Genomic DNA, 16,342 nt, shown 5'->3' on the forward strand with positions numbered 1-16,342 from the left:
CCTGAACCAAGGAAGGACCCCCCCCCCCCCCCATGTCCGGTTCCAGACCCAGACGGTCACACCTCACACAGACAGACAGTAGCCTGCATTCCTCACATGGCTGGCCTTCTAACTGTTCAGGAGCACAACACACGCGCGCACACACACACGCACACACACACACACACACGAACGCACACACACACATACACACACACACACACACACACATACACACACACACACACATACGCGCACACACACACACACACACACACACACACACACACACACACGCGCACACACACACACACACACACACGCGCACACACACACACACACACACACTCACACACACACACACACACACACACACACACACACACACACTACCGAAGGAGACTAATGACAAGTTCAGAACATGGTGATATTTCTGAATTACATGTTATGGAGAGAGCGTTGTGATTATAAGGCTGGAGCTTCATAGTTAGATGTGTGTGTGTGTGTGTGTGTGTGTGTGTGTGTGTGTTTGTGTGTGTGTGTGTGCGTGCGTGCGTGCGTGTGTGTGAGCAGGCATGGGAATGCCAGTAGTCCTGTGGTAAATGTGTGTGTTGCCATAGCGAGGTGTGGCTGTTGCTCTAGAGAGAGAGTGACACAAGCACGCACGCACACACACACACACACACACACACACACACACACACACACACACACACACACACACACACACACACACACGTGTGCACGCCCTGACACCCTGCCTGTCACGTGATCTCCAGGGAGAGTGACCTTGAGTGGGACAGTGAATACCAGAGAGAGAGACCAGTGCCAGAGGAAGTTCACTACACTACAAACACATACTGTAGACTGTGGAGGATCAGTCTCTAACAGTCTAACCCTGGATGGAGGATCAGTCTCTAACAGTCTAGTCTTGGATGGAGGATCAGTCTCTAACAGTCTAGTCCTGGTTGGGGGGTCAGTCTCTAACAGTCTAGTCCTGGTTGGGGGGTCAGTCTCTAACAGTCTAGTCCTGGATGGAGGATCAGTCTCTAACAGTCTATCCCTGGATGGAGGATCAGTCTCTAACAGTCTATCCCTGGATGGAGGATCAGTCTCTAACAGTCTAGTCCTGGGTGGAGGATCAGTTTCTAACCCTGGGTGGAGGATCAGTCTTTAACAGTCTATCCCTGGATGGAGGATCAGTCTCTAACAGTCTATCCCTGGATGGAGGATCAGTCTCTAACAGTCTAGTCCTGGATGGAGGATCAGTCTCTAACAGTCTAGTCCTGGGTGGAGGATCAGTTTCTAACCCTGGGTGGAGGATCAGTCTTTAACAGTCTAGTCCTGGGTGGGGGGTCAGTCTCTTACCCTGTGGGGATCCTCTGGGTGGGGGCAGCAGAGGGCGTCGCTGCAGGGCCGGGGTGTTGGGTGGTAGGGGGCCGCTGCTACTGCCAGGCCTGGAGGCATCACTAGGGGGCGCTGTGGCCCTTTGGAGAGAAGCGTCATCACTGTCACTGCTGGGACCTACGAGGAAGGGGGGGGGGGGGGGGGTAGAGCAGTTACAGTAGTGACCGAGCATGACAAAAAGTTACACTGTTATTGTTCCGTTTAGGAGGCCTGTGTATGAGCCTCTACTATATCAGGTCCATCTCGTATACAATGGGCAGAGAAAGGGGGGATTGGACAACCAGTAGCATCACCATACAGATGCTGTGTTCCCAAACATACTGTTCATTAAAGCCAGTAAAACAGATGAAAAGAAAACACTCAATTATTCATAGAGCAGTAATTCAGTATTACCCTCTGGCTGTGATTATTCTAATTACTGAGATCACATCAAAGCAACATCCCAGCAACACAACAACAGCCGCCAGATGGAGAACAACACATTCCTCCTGGTTCTCTGGTCCAGGACTGGACTGTACCAGGGTAAGGTGTCCTCCTGGTTCTCTGGTCCCAGACTGGACTGTACCAGGGGAAGGTGTCCTCCTGGTTCTCTGGTGGTCCCAGACTGGACTGTACCAGGGGAAGGTGTCCTCCTGGTTCTCTGGTCCAGGACTGGACTGTACCAGGGTAAGGTGTCCTCCTGGTTCTCTGGTCCCAGACTGGACTGTACCAGGGGAAGGTGTCCTCCTGGTTCTCTGGTGGTCCCAGACTGGACTGTACCAGGGGAAGGTGTCCTCCTGGTTCTCTGGTCCCAGACTGGACTGTACCAGGGGAAGGTGTCCTCCTGGTTCTCTGGTCCCAGACTGGACTGTACCAGGGGAAGGTGTCCTCCTGGTTCTCTGGTGGTCCCAGACTGGACTGTACCAGGGGAAGGTGTCCTCCTGGTTCTCTGGTGGTCCCAGACTGGACTGTACCAGGGGAAGGTGTCCTCCTGGTTCTCTGGTCCCAGACTGGACTGTACCAGGGGAAGGTGTCCTCCTGGTTCTCTGGTCCCAGACTGGACTGTACCAGGGGGAGGTGTCCTCCTGGTAATACCAGACTGGACAGAGCTGTACCAGGGGAGGTGTCCTCCTGGTGCTCTGGGCCCAGTCTAGACAGAGCGACACCAGGGGAAGGTATGCTGACGTCTGCCTGGTACAGAACATCTCTCCTGCTGTGAGTCAGCGTATTTGGATAACCTGCTGACTCACTCCATCTTTCCTCTCAGCCTCTCTAATAAGACCGAAGGACATTCATCATCACCTCTATCACGATGTAAATCCCCAGCTCGCTGTCCCACATCCTGGCTCTCTACATGTAGCAGTGCCGCTAAATCAATAGCATGGTCGGGAGCTGACACACGCCCGCAGGAAAAGCTGCGCTGTCGCGCCAGCCGGGAGACAGAGGGGGGAAGAGGACACGTTTCAGGAGCACTCTTAAACGCAGGGCAAAGATCAATACTGTCAACACAGACACTTGTAATGTGAGATTCTTAGAGGACACGGGGGGAGGGGCCTCTCAAGGAGGGGGGAGGGGCATCTCAAGGAGGGGGGAGGGGCATATCAAGGGGGGGGGGCATCTCAGGGGGGGGAGGGCCATCTCAAGATGTCTGAGGGAAAGTAAGTGGATCATATACTGCGCACAACGGTCGTCAGCGTCATCAGTCTAGTGTTGACATGGCCGGCTATACTGGCCCAGTTACAACCTAGAGTAAGACGTGCAGGTGAGTCTCCCAGGTTTGAACAGAGATCTAAGTCCTCTCTGCCCACTAGTCTCTCAGATTGTGCTGTGAGTACAAATGAGACATGACTTTAGTGTAAAAAAACAACAACAACAACCAAAAAAAATCTGAGGCACTCTCCTGTTCAAAGACTCTCAGTGAGTCCCATTAACTCACCATGGGAGAGAGAGAGAAGACTCCACAGCCAATAGAAATGCTGTCTCTGTATCCACTTCCTGATGAGAGCATGCGCTGTGCACTCTCTCACCTTTTACACACAACCCTGCTCCCGTCTTACTGGCTGCTGAACTCAACCCTGTCGCCATGGTAACAGCCTGCTGTACACAGCCCTGTCTCCATGGCTACTGTCTGCTACCCACAACCCAGTAGTTGTTGGTAGATACGATAGTTGGATAAATAGATAGATAGATAGATAGATAGATAGATAGATAGATAGATAGATAGATAGATAGATAGATAGATAGATAGATAGATAGATAGATAGATAGATAGATAGATAGATAGATAGATAGATAGATAGATAGATAGATAGATAGATAGATAGATAGATAGATAGATAGATAGATAGATAGATGGATAGATAGATGGACAGATAGATAGATAGATAGATAGATAGAAAGATAGAAAGATAGAAAGATAGATAGATAGATAGATAGATAGATAGATAGATAGATAGATAGATAGATAGATAGATAGATAGATAGATAGATAGATAGATAGATAGATAGATAGATAGATAGATAGATAGCGGTACTCCAGCTGTATCACCAGCCAACCAGTCAGTCAGTCAGTCAGTCAGTCAGTCAGTCAGTCAGTCAGTCAGTCAGTCAGTCAGCTAGTCAGTCAGTCAGTCAGTCAGTCAGTCAGTCAGTCAGTCAGTCAGTCAGTCAGTCAGTCAGTCAGTCAGCCAACCAGTCAGTCAGCCAGTCAGTCAGTCAGCCAGTCAGTCAGTCAGTCAGTCAGTCAGTCAGTCAGTCAGTCAGTCAGCCAACCAGTCAGTCAGTCAGTCAGTCAGTCTGTCAGCCAACCAGTCAGCCAAACAACCAGCCAGCCAACCAACCAACCAGCCAGCCCACAGAGCCATCTGGAGGGATGACTGGACACGCCTGCTGTCCTGGCGTTAGTTATGACACTCACACTAGGAATCCCTGCACACTCCTGGTGCCACCATCTTTTAGAGCAAGAGACATCATGGCAGGCAACATGACTGGACCAGACCAGAACCAGAGACATCCTGGCAGGCAACATGACTGGACCAGACCAGAACCAGAGACATCCTGGGAGGCAACATGACTGGACCAGACCAGAACCAGAGACATCCTGGCAGGCAACAAGACTGGACCAGACCAGAACCAGAGACATCCTGGCAGGCAACATAACTGGACCAGACCAGAACCAGACCAGAGAGAACAGGCCTGCTGCCCAGCCGCCCCCCTGCTCTGCCCAACAGCTGGCTTGAGGGGGCAACTCCCCCCCTTCTGCTTCCAGCACTGGCTGATACACAAAAGCACAAAAACAACAACACAATTCTGAATCGTGCGTATGTCCTAGTACAGTAGTTGCAGCAGAGGAATGCACGCACATCAAACAAAGTGTGACAGGTGCTCGGCAAAAATGAATAAACTTAAGACAGAGAGAATGTCCACACACTGTCTTTAGCTCCCACAGTGAGTTTTAACCAATTGGGCACAATGTTTCGGCCAAAATGGCCTTCTTCATTTGCACCTGAAGAAGGCCATTTTGTCCGAAACATTGAAATGTTGCGCCCAATTGATTAAAACTCACTGTAGGAGCTACATACAGTGTGTGGACATTCTCTCTGTCCCTAGTACAGTAGGTAACACGTTAGTCACATTGGAACGCAAGGCGCCCCAAACGGCATAACCTCTCACCCAGCCTCACTTCCTCCTCCGCAGACACCCTCTGAAGAACCAGCGTTAGCAGAGGAACAAAGTTTCCTAGCGGCGTGAACATGGGAGCAGGCCTGGTCCCTCCACCTCCCGGGGACCGAGGCGGGGGCAGGGGTCTCTCGGGGGACTGGCCTCACTGGAGCGGAGGAGCGGGGGGAGAGGCTGGAAGAGGCCACGGGCCTCGAGGCCGGAGCAGGAGCTACTGAGAGCCCCTGACTCTCTCCCTTTACTGACAGCTAGCGGCCAAGGCTTCTGGACCATGGATTTATAAATAGAGAGAGAGAGAGAGAGAGAGAGAGAGAGTGAGAGTGAGAGAGAGAGAGAGAGAGAGAGAGAGGGAGAGGGAGAGGGAGAGGGAGAGGGAGAGGGAGAGGGAGAAAGAGAGATAGAGGGAGAGAGACAGAGAGAGTGAGAGAGAGAGAAAGAGAGAGAGTGAGAGAGAGGGAGAGACAGAGAGAGTGAGAGAGAGAAAGAGAGGGAGAGATAGAGTGAAAGAGAGAGAGAAAGAGAGAGAGAGAGTGAGAGGAGATGAGCGGCTGCTGGGACAGGATGAGGGGGACCCGCCCTTCCCGGGTGGGCAGCTGGTGGCCCTCCAGCCCGGGGAGGCCCCCCTACGTCGGGCAGCTGGTGGTCCCCCAGCCCGGGGAGGCCCCCCTCTGTGGGGCCGGGGTCCTGAGCGCAGCGGCGCTGGATGATCTAAATCCAGACGGGAGCAATAAAACAACGAGGGCTGTGGGGAGGCGCCGCCCGGAGGACGCCAGCTGTCTGAGGCCCGGGACAAACGGAGCGCCACCAGAGACCTCCCCTCGTTATATCCACCAATCACAACAGCCACGCGCCACAGACGCCGCATCAGCGCCTCGCCTTCGGAGCCGACCCGGCAGCGCGGTACTGTGTCGCAGTGGCTGAAAAGACTTAGTGCACATGCACCTGTAATGTCTGCATCTGGCAAAGGAGGGCGTCAACGGACCACTTTGGGTATTGCTGTATAAATGGATGGATTTGTGATTTTGTGCAAGGCAGGCCTTACGGAAGTCAAAGGGAACATAATCCCAGCAGTCTAATTCCATTGTGATGGATTACCTTACCCTCACTCTGTACAGACCAGAGAGAGGAAAGGGAGATAGGAAGAGTGTTTTTTTTAGCAGGAAGCTCAGCACTTTGCAGCTAGTGTTACAGATGAGACAGCAGTTATGTGGACAGAGGTAGACAGGCTCGATTGTGCTGTATGTCCTGGAGAAAAGAGCATTTGCACCGCCATGTCTTTGCATTGTCCTGTCCTGCTTTCGTCATGTCCTATGTGGTCTCCATCAGTGTATGCCATTACCCTAGTCAAATTCCTAGTATGTGTGAACCATATACAGTACATGGGGAATAAACAGATACAAAAACTCCTTCATTCCATTATCAGTTTGTCTCTTAAACTCCGACCATAAGCAGTGTTGATTGTATTATGTATGGATGTATGAATGCACTTTAAACTTTGTTTGCACATGTTTGCACTAATGTTTGTTTTGTCCTTGTTATGGCACCTTTGCACTGTATGTAGCTGCCTGTATGTCCCAGACAAATTTCCCTCGGGACACATGAATTAATCTTGAATCTCGAATCTTGAATCTTAAACGGATCTTGAATCTTGAATAGGCTACAGATTCTCTTATTGCTACTCATTACTATTGGTTAATTGGGACTGTGGTCATTATGATCACCAATTTTTGATAGCAATTAGCCATGAAGACACACTGTGCATGTCTGCGCTATCCTGAGTCTGTGTGTGTCTGTGTGAGGTCAGGGTGGTGTGTGTGTGTGTGTGCGAGGTCAGGGTGGTGTGTGACTCACATAGCGAGGGTCGGCAGGGGTCGCCGTGTGAGCTGTCGCCCGATTGGCTGCTGGAGACGGACGAGATGCTGGCGCTGCGGACGGCGTCCAGGGCGGCCAGGCGGGGGGCCGGCAGGCTGAAGCCGGGGGGGCGCAGGCCAGACTGACCCGGTTTGGGCAGCAGGGACCGGGAGAGGGGCTCAGAACCGGTCCGTCTCTGCTCAGCTAGGGGTGAGGGGCAGGAGAGGAGATAGTGAGCGGCTCCTGAATAATTTCACACAGAGGTACAGTGTGTGTGTGTGTGTGTGTGTGTGTGTGTGTGTGTGTGTGTGTGTGAGCAATGGGGGAGGGGGGAATTCTCGGCACCACCATAACACTCCAGAACCAGTACCAGATAGAACGATTCGTCCCTGTGGCAGAACCCTCTGTAAAGTGGTACCAGACAGAATCCTTCTCGGGTCAGACAGAACCGTCTTGAGTTCCAGCATATGTTATAGGGGTCTATATATATGGAGGCAGTGTTCTATTTAGAGTTCCATCTGGAACCTTTTTCAGACAGTCTACAGAGACAAATGTTTCTACATACTGTAGCTCTCTACATACTGTAGCAGGGTGGAGTGTGTTAGCGGTGATAACCGTTCACAGTGAGACCCAGCACATGTTGTTCACGCCCCCTTATCATTTATCACCTCCACACAGGGCCGCTTATTCCACTAAGCTTGTCCCCAGAGTTAAAACAAAACATGGAGAGGCAGCGTTCAGTTTTTAAGCTCCACATATCTGAAACAAACTTCCAGAAAACTGCAGGTCTGCTGCAACTCTGCAGAGGACTTTTCTTTTTGCTGGTGCTTTTTATTAAATCTAATAATTATTTATTTATACACTGCACTGTAACTTTCATTCCTGTATTTAATTTTTCCTGCATTTTGTTTTAAATGTCCTTTTTTGCATTTCGTTTGATATGACCTTTTATGTGTTGCACTTTGTCTTGATGCTTTTAATGTCTCATGTAAAGCACTTTGAATTGCCTTGTTGCTGAAACGAGCTACAAATAAAGCCTTCCATCTGACCTCCCTCACACACACACACACACACACACACACACACACACACACACACACACACACACACACACACACACACACTCACGCTCTGCTCACTGATGAGACTCCAGCTAGCGCCGCTCTGAGATGCTCTGAGATGTTCTGAGATCAGGTTGTGATCTGGAGAAGATAGGCGGTCTTGATTCTCTCATGGCTCTCTCGTGAGAGGTGACCTGTTATAAACAATCAGGGTGACCCGTTAGAAACAGCCGTCCAATCTCAGAGCAGTGATCCAGACATGTGCTGCGTGTGATGATATCTGTTCCCCTGTAGAGGGAGCTGTTCCGGGGGACCAGGGGTCCTGCTCAGCCAGGAGATCAGGAACCCTCTCTGAGCCTTAGACCTTCTCAACCTGCTCTCTGATAAAGGTGTGTTCAGGTAATTCTCATCGTGTTTATACTGAGCTACACTGCTTTTGCTATTTGGGCATTTGAGCTGTTGCATGATAAAAGAGATACTCTCACATGTATTGTCACTTGTAATGCTACTGGATGAAGAATAACGACAGAAGCAACATCCTCTGAGGCAACTGAGCAGATAACCTAGTCCGTGTCACGGTGAGATGGATGAAATACCAGTTGCCAGAATATTGGAGTTACATTGCTGTCAAATGCTTTCCACTTCAAAGAGCAGGTGTCTGGTGTTGAACCTCATACATATTCATTACTTCAGAATGACTGCGGGATACCATCCAATTACTTCAAGGCAAATCTGCATATGTATATTTTCCCTGAAGCTATGAAACTCTGAGAGGCTAGACATTGAGGATGTTTAAATTCTCTCTTAATTAAAAGGCCCAGTTGAACAGTGGACTCTGTGTTAGTTTTTGTACGGTATCTCTTAGTACTATTAGAGTTCAGGGGTCTGGGAAAAGGTTGTATCCGGTGGAAAACCACATGTCATAGGCTATCACACACTGATCACTGGTCAGAGAGAACACTAGACCAGATATCCTCAGCACACTAGTTTAGGGTTGAGACTGCGTGTTCAGAGGAGCAGTTGTTCAGGGGTCAAGGTGGGTGTGGTTGTGTCTCTCTCTCTCTGTCACCTGTGGGCTCCTGGTAGCTGTGGGTGGGCCCTGCCCCTGCCAGGGCTGGCTGGCTGGGGGTCACGGAGGACCTCTGACCCGCCTGGTGCCCCCTGATCTTGGCCGAGGGCGGCCTGCTGGCCACGGCTCCCAGCCCCAGCTGGGGCCTCAGTGCCCGGGGGGAGCGATACAGGCCAGCAGCCTCCTGGAGGGGGAGCTGTGGAGGCAACATCAGCCATGGAAGGACAATCAGAAATTAGTTAGAGAGAGCAAGGAGGATGAAGAATATACACGCACTACAACGCCAAGGCCGGCTCACCTCATGCGGATATCCCTCAGGGAGCTCTCCATGGAAGGTCTCAGGCTTCCCCCCCCGGTTGGCGGGAGGCTTGACCCCTGGCCCCATGCCGGCCTTCTGCAGATCTTGACGGTACTTGTCAAACAGCAGGTTGGAGGAGCAGAGTACGGGCGAGGACGTGGGTTGTGGCCCGACTTTGGGCTCTTTGTGGGCCGGGGGGCTGGGGTAGGAGAACCTGGGGGGGGCGGTGGACACCTCGTAGGGCCCGTCCGTCACCTGCCGCCTCACCTGAGGGCTCTGCCGAACAGAGGTGATGATTTTGGGGCGAACGTTTTTGGGCTTGTGGGCGGGCGGGGACCTCTTGGTGTCTGGTTCTTTCTGGTGAGGAGGCGGGGCCGGTTTTGGGATGCCACTGGTCGGACCGACTTTAGGGGGCTGCCTGGGAACACCGGCGCCCCTCTGGGGGGAGCCGCCGGCGCCGTGCTCCTGGCTGGCGTCGCGGGGGACCACCTTGGCTGGGGAGCCGGGGAGGGGCTTCTTCTTGGGGGACCAGCTGGTCTTAGGGGAGGGGGGGGTGGCGGGCCGACTGGGGCTGCCCCAAGGCTTCCTGCGCTCCAGGCTGGACGGACTGGAACTACGGCTGTTCTCAAAAGAGCCCTGCTTCTGCAGGCCGTGTTCGAACGAGCCCTGCTTCTTCAAGGTCTTATCGAACGACGGTTGTTTCCTCAGGGTCCTGTCAAAGGAACCTTGTCTAGGTAGGGTTTTCTCAAGGGAACCTTGTTTCTTTATGGCTTTGGAGTCCACCGTTTGAACCGCCTTAGTGCCTGCTCTGGGCGGGTTGTGGTTCGTGTCTGGAGTGTCTTCGGTTTGGCAGCAGGTGTGAGTCATCCTGGGTCCCTCCTCGTGTTTCCTAGCTGCATGCTGGGCCTCGTGGTCGGTGGCGCTCTCGTACGCAGTTTTCCCGGCGCCGACTTCAGCTTCACGCTCTCTCTCTGACAATACAGTGTTGTTGTTTATTAGCTTATATCTCTGCTGGAGGTTTTGGTTGTGCTCGTCGTTCACGTCGTCCCTACGCTCCTCACATCTACCGACCACGACTCTCACTTGTGCTTCTGAGACCGCCTCCCGGGTCGGCGCTGTAGTGTTCAGGTTCAGGTCGACATAGTTGGTGTTTGTTGTGCTTTTGGGGTGTCGCTCTGCAGGCTGGAGGGCGCTGGTCCCGTCTGAGAGGGGGGTGATGGACTGGGCCAGGCTCAGGTCCTCCGAGGTGGTCCTGTACGGCGCCGGTGGGACCGGGCGGTCGGTGGCGTAGGTCCGCCCGGCGGCGTCCAGAGCGCTGGCCAGACTACCCCCCAGACTGGACATGGCGGAGAGGCAGCACGCGAACGCGCCGGTCTCCGAGCCCAACCCCGCCACAGTTCCGCCCCCGGCCCCTCCCCCGCCTTCCTGCTCGCAGGCGCCACGTCGCGTGGTCTTCCTCGCCGCCGCCTCCTCCTCCTCCTCCTCCTTCCCGGCGCTTTTATCTGGAGCGGGCTCCCCGGCAGCGCCGCTGTTCGAGAGGGTCCGGCCGCACGCCTCCTTCCCCGGCCCGAGCCCCCCGAAGTCCTCCTCTCCTTCCTCCACCAGGTAGGCCTCCAGCTCCTGACACTCCAGCATCTCGAACTCCACCAGCTCGGGGTCGTCGCACTGGGAGTCCGTGCCCCAGATGATGATCCTGTCCGGTTCCTCGGCCCGTGACAGAGCGCTGGCGTCCCCCGTCCTCCCCTCGTCCTCCTCCTCCTGTAGCGCGTTGGCGTTGGCGTCCCCGTCTGGCCACGCCCCCTCTGGCCACGCCCCGGCCCGCCTGTTGTTGTTGCTTCTCTCTCCGGGCCCCCCGGGGCCCTCCCGCTCGCTCATCCTACCGGTGTGGCTGACGCTGGCCCTCAGGAGCGGGTCACCTCCAGGTCACAAGGGCATCCCAGAGGAGGTCTACCCAGGTCAGGGTCTGTCTCTCGGGGCTGGGGGGTGGGTCTTCACATCGCTCCTGTGTCTGGGTGATCCGGGGGCCCAACAACAACCATCTCACGGCCAAAAGGGGGGTGGTCCCATTGCATCAGAGGTGCTAAGCCTGTTAAACAAGACCCACAACAAGAAAACGTTCAAATATGTCTTCCCAAAAATATTTGCTGGCTAGGCCGCAATCAGGCGGAATATTGGATTATGGTGATAAAGTGATGTGCAAAAATTAACATCACTACAATAACATAATCTGTATCTTCTCCATGACTTGGGGCTTCAGTGGAGCCCTGTAGACAACACACAGGAGCCTTGCATAGAGTATAATAGTACCAGGCAGCCATGGTAGCACAGAGGGGGTTGGGACCTAACTATCACTCTTTTGAAGAAATGGTGTTAGATTATAGATGACAGCCCATACAGAGCAGCTGGGAGGAATCCACTTAGGAAGTACAGCTTGGGTTATCAGAGAGCACACTGGGTAGCAGACACAGAGCAGACGCCCTCAGAGTGGCGTTTCGTACTTTCACCAAAGACTAGTAAGCTTATTTTCAAAACCTTGAATTATTGAAACCATAAAATGTTTACTTTTTTTTCCAGCAATTTTTACAGATTTAACTGATGTCTTGGAAATCTCTGGTACAGTATGAATAGGTCGTAACACCCACAGAACACAAACATTGATATTACAGAACAAAAAACTCCTCAAACTAGAACTGTTTTAACGGCTAGTCTTCCCTTGTTCTCATTCTCTAAGCAGTTATGAGCAGCCTGGAACTAAACGGTTGTGGATGAGTCTGATAGACTCGCCAGTCACACATGTGACTCTGACTGATTGTCCTGGTCTGTGAGCGATCCCTTACCAGTCACATGTGACTCTGACTGTCCCTCTGAGCAAAACACAGGCAATAAGGGTCTAGGGTGGCTAGAGTCGAGGCAAAGGAAACATTTTCAAAAGAAAAATGAAATCCCTTTTTGTGGAGGACTCTGACACTGACCTATACGTCAGGCCAGTTTACTGATCTGCTTCAATAAGGCACCTGAATAACAGTTGACTTGGCTCCTCTGCCAGATAGAAAGCCAGGCTAAGGGGATGGTTGATGGTTGAATAACAGGGTTGACTTGGCTCCTCTGCCAGACAGAACGCCAGGCTAATGGGATGGTTGACGGTTGTGAAAACTGAATTAGTTGTGGTAAATCACACTTATTCTTCACTGTGTGACACAGCCAATCAGAGTTTCTGTCCGGGTGCATGTACAGTAGCCATGAATGCTAACGAGCAGCCATTTTCAGAATTCAGCTACTGTATTCTCAGTTATATGTTTTTTTCTTATAAAACATTTATTAGACAACATAATTCCTAACAAAAACATACAACTTTCATACTTCATATGCAAAGGACATGTACTGTATATATATATATATATATATATATATATATTTAGTTTATTTATTCATTCGTACATTGATGTGTGTCGACAAAGATACCACAAAACAAATTTGACAGTTCAACATTCAGTTACACACCACCATGCCGAAAGGGAACAGGATGAAGAAAATCTTATATATATATACAGGAGGACAGTGCAGAGAAGACCTGCTGGTTGTCCATCTCTAGGGAGCGGTTCCAGTCACTGCTGTCAAGATTTAGGTTTTAGACTTAGAGGAGATTGACAGCTCTGATCGACACAGATTAGAAGCAGTGGTTTGGATGGTGAGGAGGAGCCATGGTGAGGTCTGGCCGTGTGTCGTCCCTACAGAGAAGGACACTGGTGTCCTCAGCCCCTGCAGCACAGGATGGACCGGTACCGGACCGCCACTGGACCCATGTGTCGGTGTCATATTGAACAATTACAGGACGTGAGCCTTCCTCTTCTTTGGCTTAATATTATGCCCTCTCAGCAAACACAGAAATGCAAGATTGTCTCCTGTATAGAGAAGAATTACACGCGTGTGTCCAAATGAGGCTGTACATCACCAGGATCCTACTGCATGGCCCCACCGCAATGCCCCGCCCCTAAATCAATAAGCCACGCCCACCCGCACAGCGCAGTGGGGTCCTCAGACGTCAGGATCTGTTTCCTTCAGCCCAGGACCACACCAAAAACAGAAAACCTCCACCAGGTAAGACTTTCACCGCACACTAAAAGTCAGACCGACTTATCTGAGCAAGTTCAAATCATGTTTGCTCAGGTGGCTGTGCATAAGACACATGTAGGACACAAATTTCCCCCACGGGGATTATTGAAGTATCTTATCATATCTACACAGTAAATAAAACATTGGATTTGTGTAATGCCTGTTGGACAATGAAAGAATCTTACTAAGACAAAGGTGAAACTCAACACCCCTGATTTACAGTAACCAGGTAGGCTTGAACTGAGGACTGAACCTCACCTTTGTTGTCATGGTGAGGATGGGTTGTTATGGTGAGGATGTGTTGTCATGGTGAGGATGTGTTCTCATGGTGAGGCTGTGTTGTCACGGTGACATGGCGATGGCACGAAGGAGATGGAGGAGAACTACCCTGGCGTCAACAACCACCCCCCCCCCCAACCAGTCAACACCACCACCCCCAACCCGACAACACCCCCCCAACCAATCAACAAACCCCCCCCCCCAACCAGTCAACACCACCACACCCCCAACCAGTCAACACCACCCCTCCCAACCCGTCAACACCCCCCCAACCAATCAACAACCCCCCCAAACCAGTCAACACCACCACACCCCCAACCAGTCAACACCACCCCCCCCCCAACCAGTCAACATCACCACACCCCCAACCAGTCAACACCACCCCCCCAACCAGTCAACGACCCCCCCTAACCAGTCAACACCCCCCCCAACCAATCAACACCCCCCCCAACCAGTCAACAACCCCCCCCCAACCAGTCAACACCCCCCCCCCAACCAGTCAACACCCCCCCCAACCAGTCAACACCCCCCCCAACCAGTCAACACCCCCCCCCCAACCAATCAACACCCCCCCCCCCCCAACCAGTCAATACCACCCCCCAACCAATCTTTTTGCAATATCATTTGTGTGTGTGTGTGCGTGCGTGTGTGTGTGCGTATCTGTGTGTTACCTCTCCCTTGTGGCAAAGACCCCTCCCCTTCACATCTCCAAACCAGAGAACACATCACTGTTATTCCTCTGCTGCGCTCTCCTCTGGAACCTTCATGAAATATTTAGGATGAGTTAAAATGGAGGCACGACTCCCCCCTCCCTCCCACCTCCTCCTGGGGGGTGTGGGGAGCCTAAGCAGACTGCCGGCCACATAATTACCACCTGTCCCCTGTACAGACCACCTTCGGAGGCCAGCCTCTTTCAAGTGGGACCAGAGACAAGGGCGTGGCTACACAGCACTGGACATCTGAACTCGATACATGAGAGGAGAAGAAGAAGACCTCCTCCTCCCCCCTCTCCCTCTCGCACCTCCTCCTCTCCTCTCCCTCCCTCCCGCCACCTCCTTGCAGTCTGCTTTGTCTCAGCAGACACACACACGCATACACACACACACACACACACACAAACACGCACACACACTCTCACACACTCTCACACACACACACACACACACTCACACACACACACACACACACACACACACACACACACACACACACACACACACACACACACACACACACAGCTGGGAGCACCAGACAGCTATGTCAGCTGAGATATGATTGTCTACAGACAGACAGACATCCACAGAGAAATATTTGGCACTGTGATGTGTTTGATGTTGTAGCCTTTGCGTGTTGAGCTCATACCGGTCCTTCACACGAAGCGTGGAGCGCGAGGCTGTAGAGGATTTTAATTCCCACTGGAGACATTCCACCAAGTCACACCAAGGATGAACTGCCTCAAATAAGATCATCGTGATCGTGGTATTTTCTGTCTGGAAAGATCAAATCTGTTTCACATGCTTCTGAGAAACATCATCATCAACAACAACATACAGTAGCCTATAGCTGGCGTTTTCCTCCCCTGCCGGGCGAAGGGGTAACATAGAGGATGCTGGAACCACCAGGATTTGGAGGAATTGTATAACACCCACCGCGCTATTTACATCGAAAGGGGAACAATTCCGAAGGCAGGAACGCCGTGTGTCCACGGCGCCCCCTCCCCTCCCCTCCCCGTCTGTTACATAAGCTCACGGTAATCAGAATGAAGATCTTGTGGTAGGCTCCAGGCCGGCGCCGATGGATCACACCACGATTACCATGGTGTAGATCTGAACAAATTAAATAATATGATAATGGTCATTCAATAGCTAATATAGGCTACAGCCAGTCTGGATCACAGGGCGGCTGGTTGTTCCTAAACTAGGAGTGTGTTATACCGTGCTATAGTGTGTATACCGTAGGCCTAGCCTACTTCATTATGTGGAGAGTAGCATTGCAATGAAAGACAAATTAATTTAATAGTTTGATGACAGTTTAGATGACCAGCAGGCTGCACCTGAACATAAACCCATTAGGCTATAGGTTACATTATTTGTGTAAGTCGCTTTGGATAAAAGCGTCTGCTAAATGACTAATGTCATGTAAATTAACATTACTATATTTGTACAGTGTATATATGCACACATTCACTCAATTGAGATTGGGTCTGAAAAACATCCCGCTTGTTATGACAGAAGGCGCTCACACACGCGCGATGTGGACAGTTCCACGGTCCGGCCAAGAATGCGAAAAGGTATCGAGAGATGAATAGCCAATAATAGGCAATGTGCTTTAGTAGACTAGCTACAGCATGGATCTGCAGTCGATGGCATAGTGGTTGCTACAGAGCATAGGGCTAGCCTAATCACCACAAGATTGTATAGTGATTACTTACTTACTGCTACTCAGTCTGTAACCATAACACAAGACATTCTAGCCTCCATACAGTATGTAGTTTAGCACAGTAATGCCGCAGAAATGGACGCATGCATCAGAGATTGCAAGAAGCCATCTCGGCGTGTGAGCCTGTAGCCTACTGTAGATAACGGTGGTAAATGGTAATTGTATGTAAATAGTGGATCCAACACTCAG

The sequence above is a fragment of the Borostomias antarcticus genome, assembly GCF_949987555.1.
Source record: "Borostomias antarcticus genome assembly, chromosome: 1".
NCBI classification, from domain to species: Eukaryota; Metazoa; Chordata; class Actinopteri; order Stomiiformes; family Stomiidae; genus Borostomias; species Borostomias antarcticus.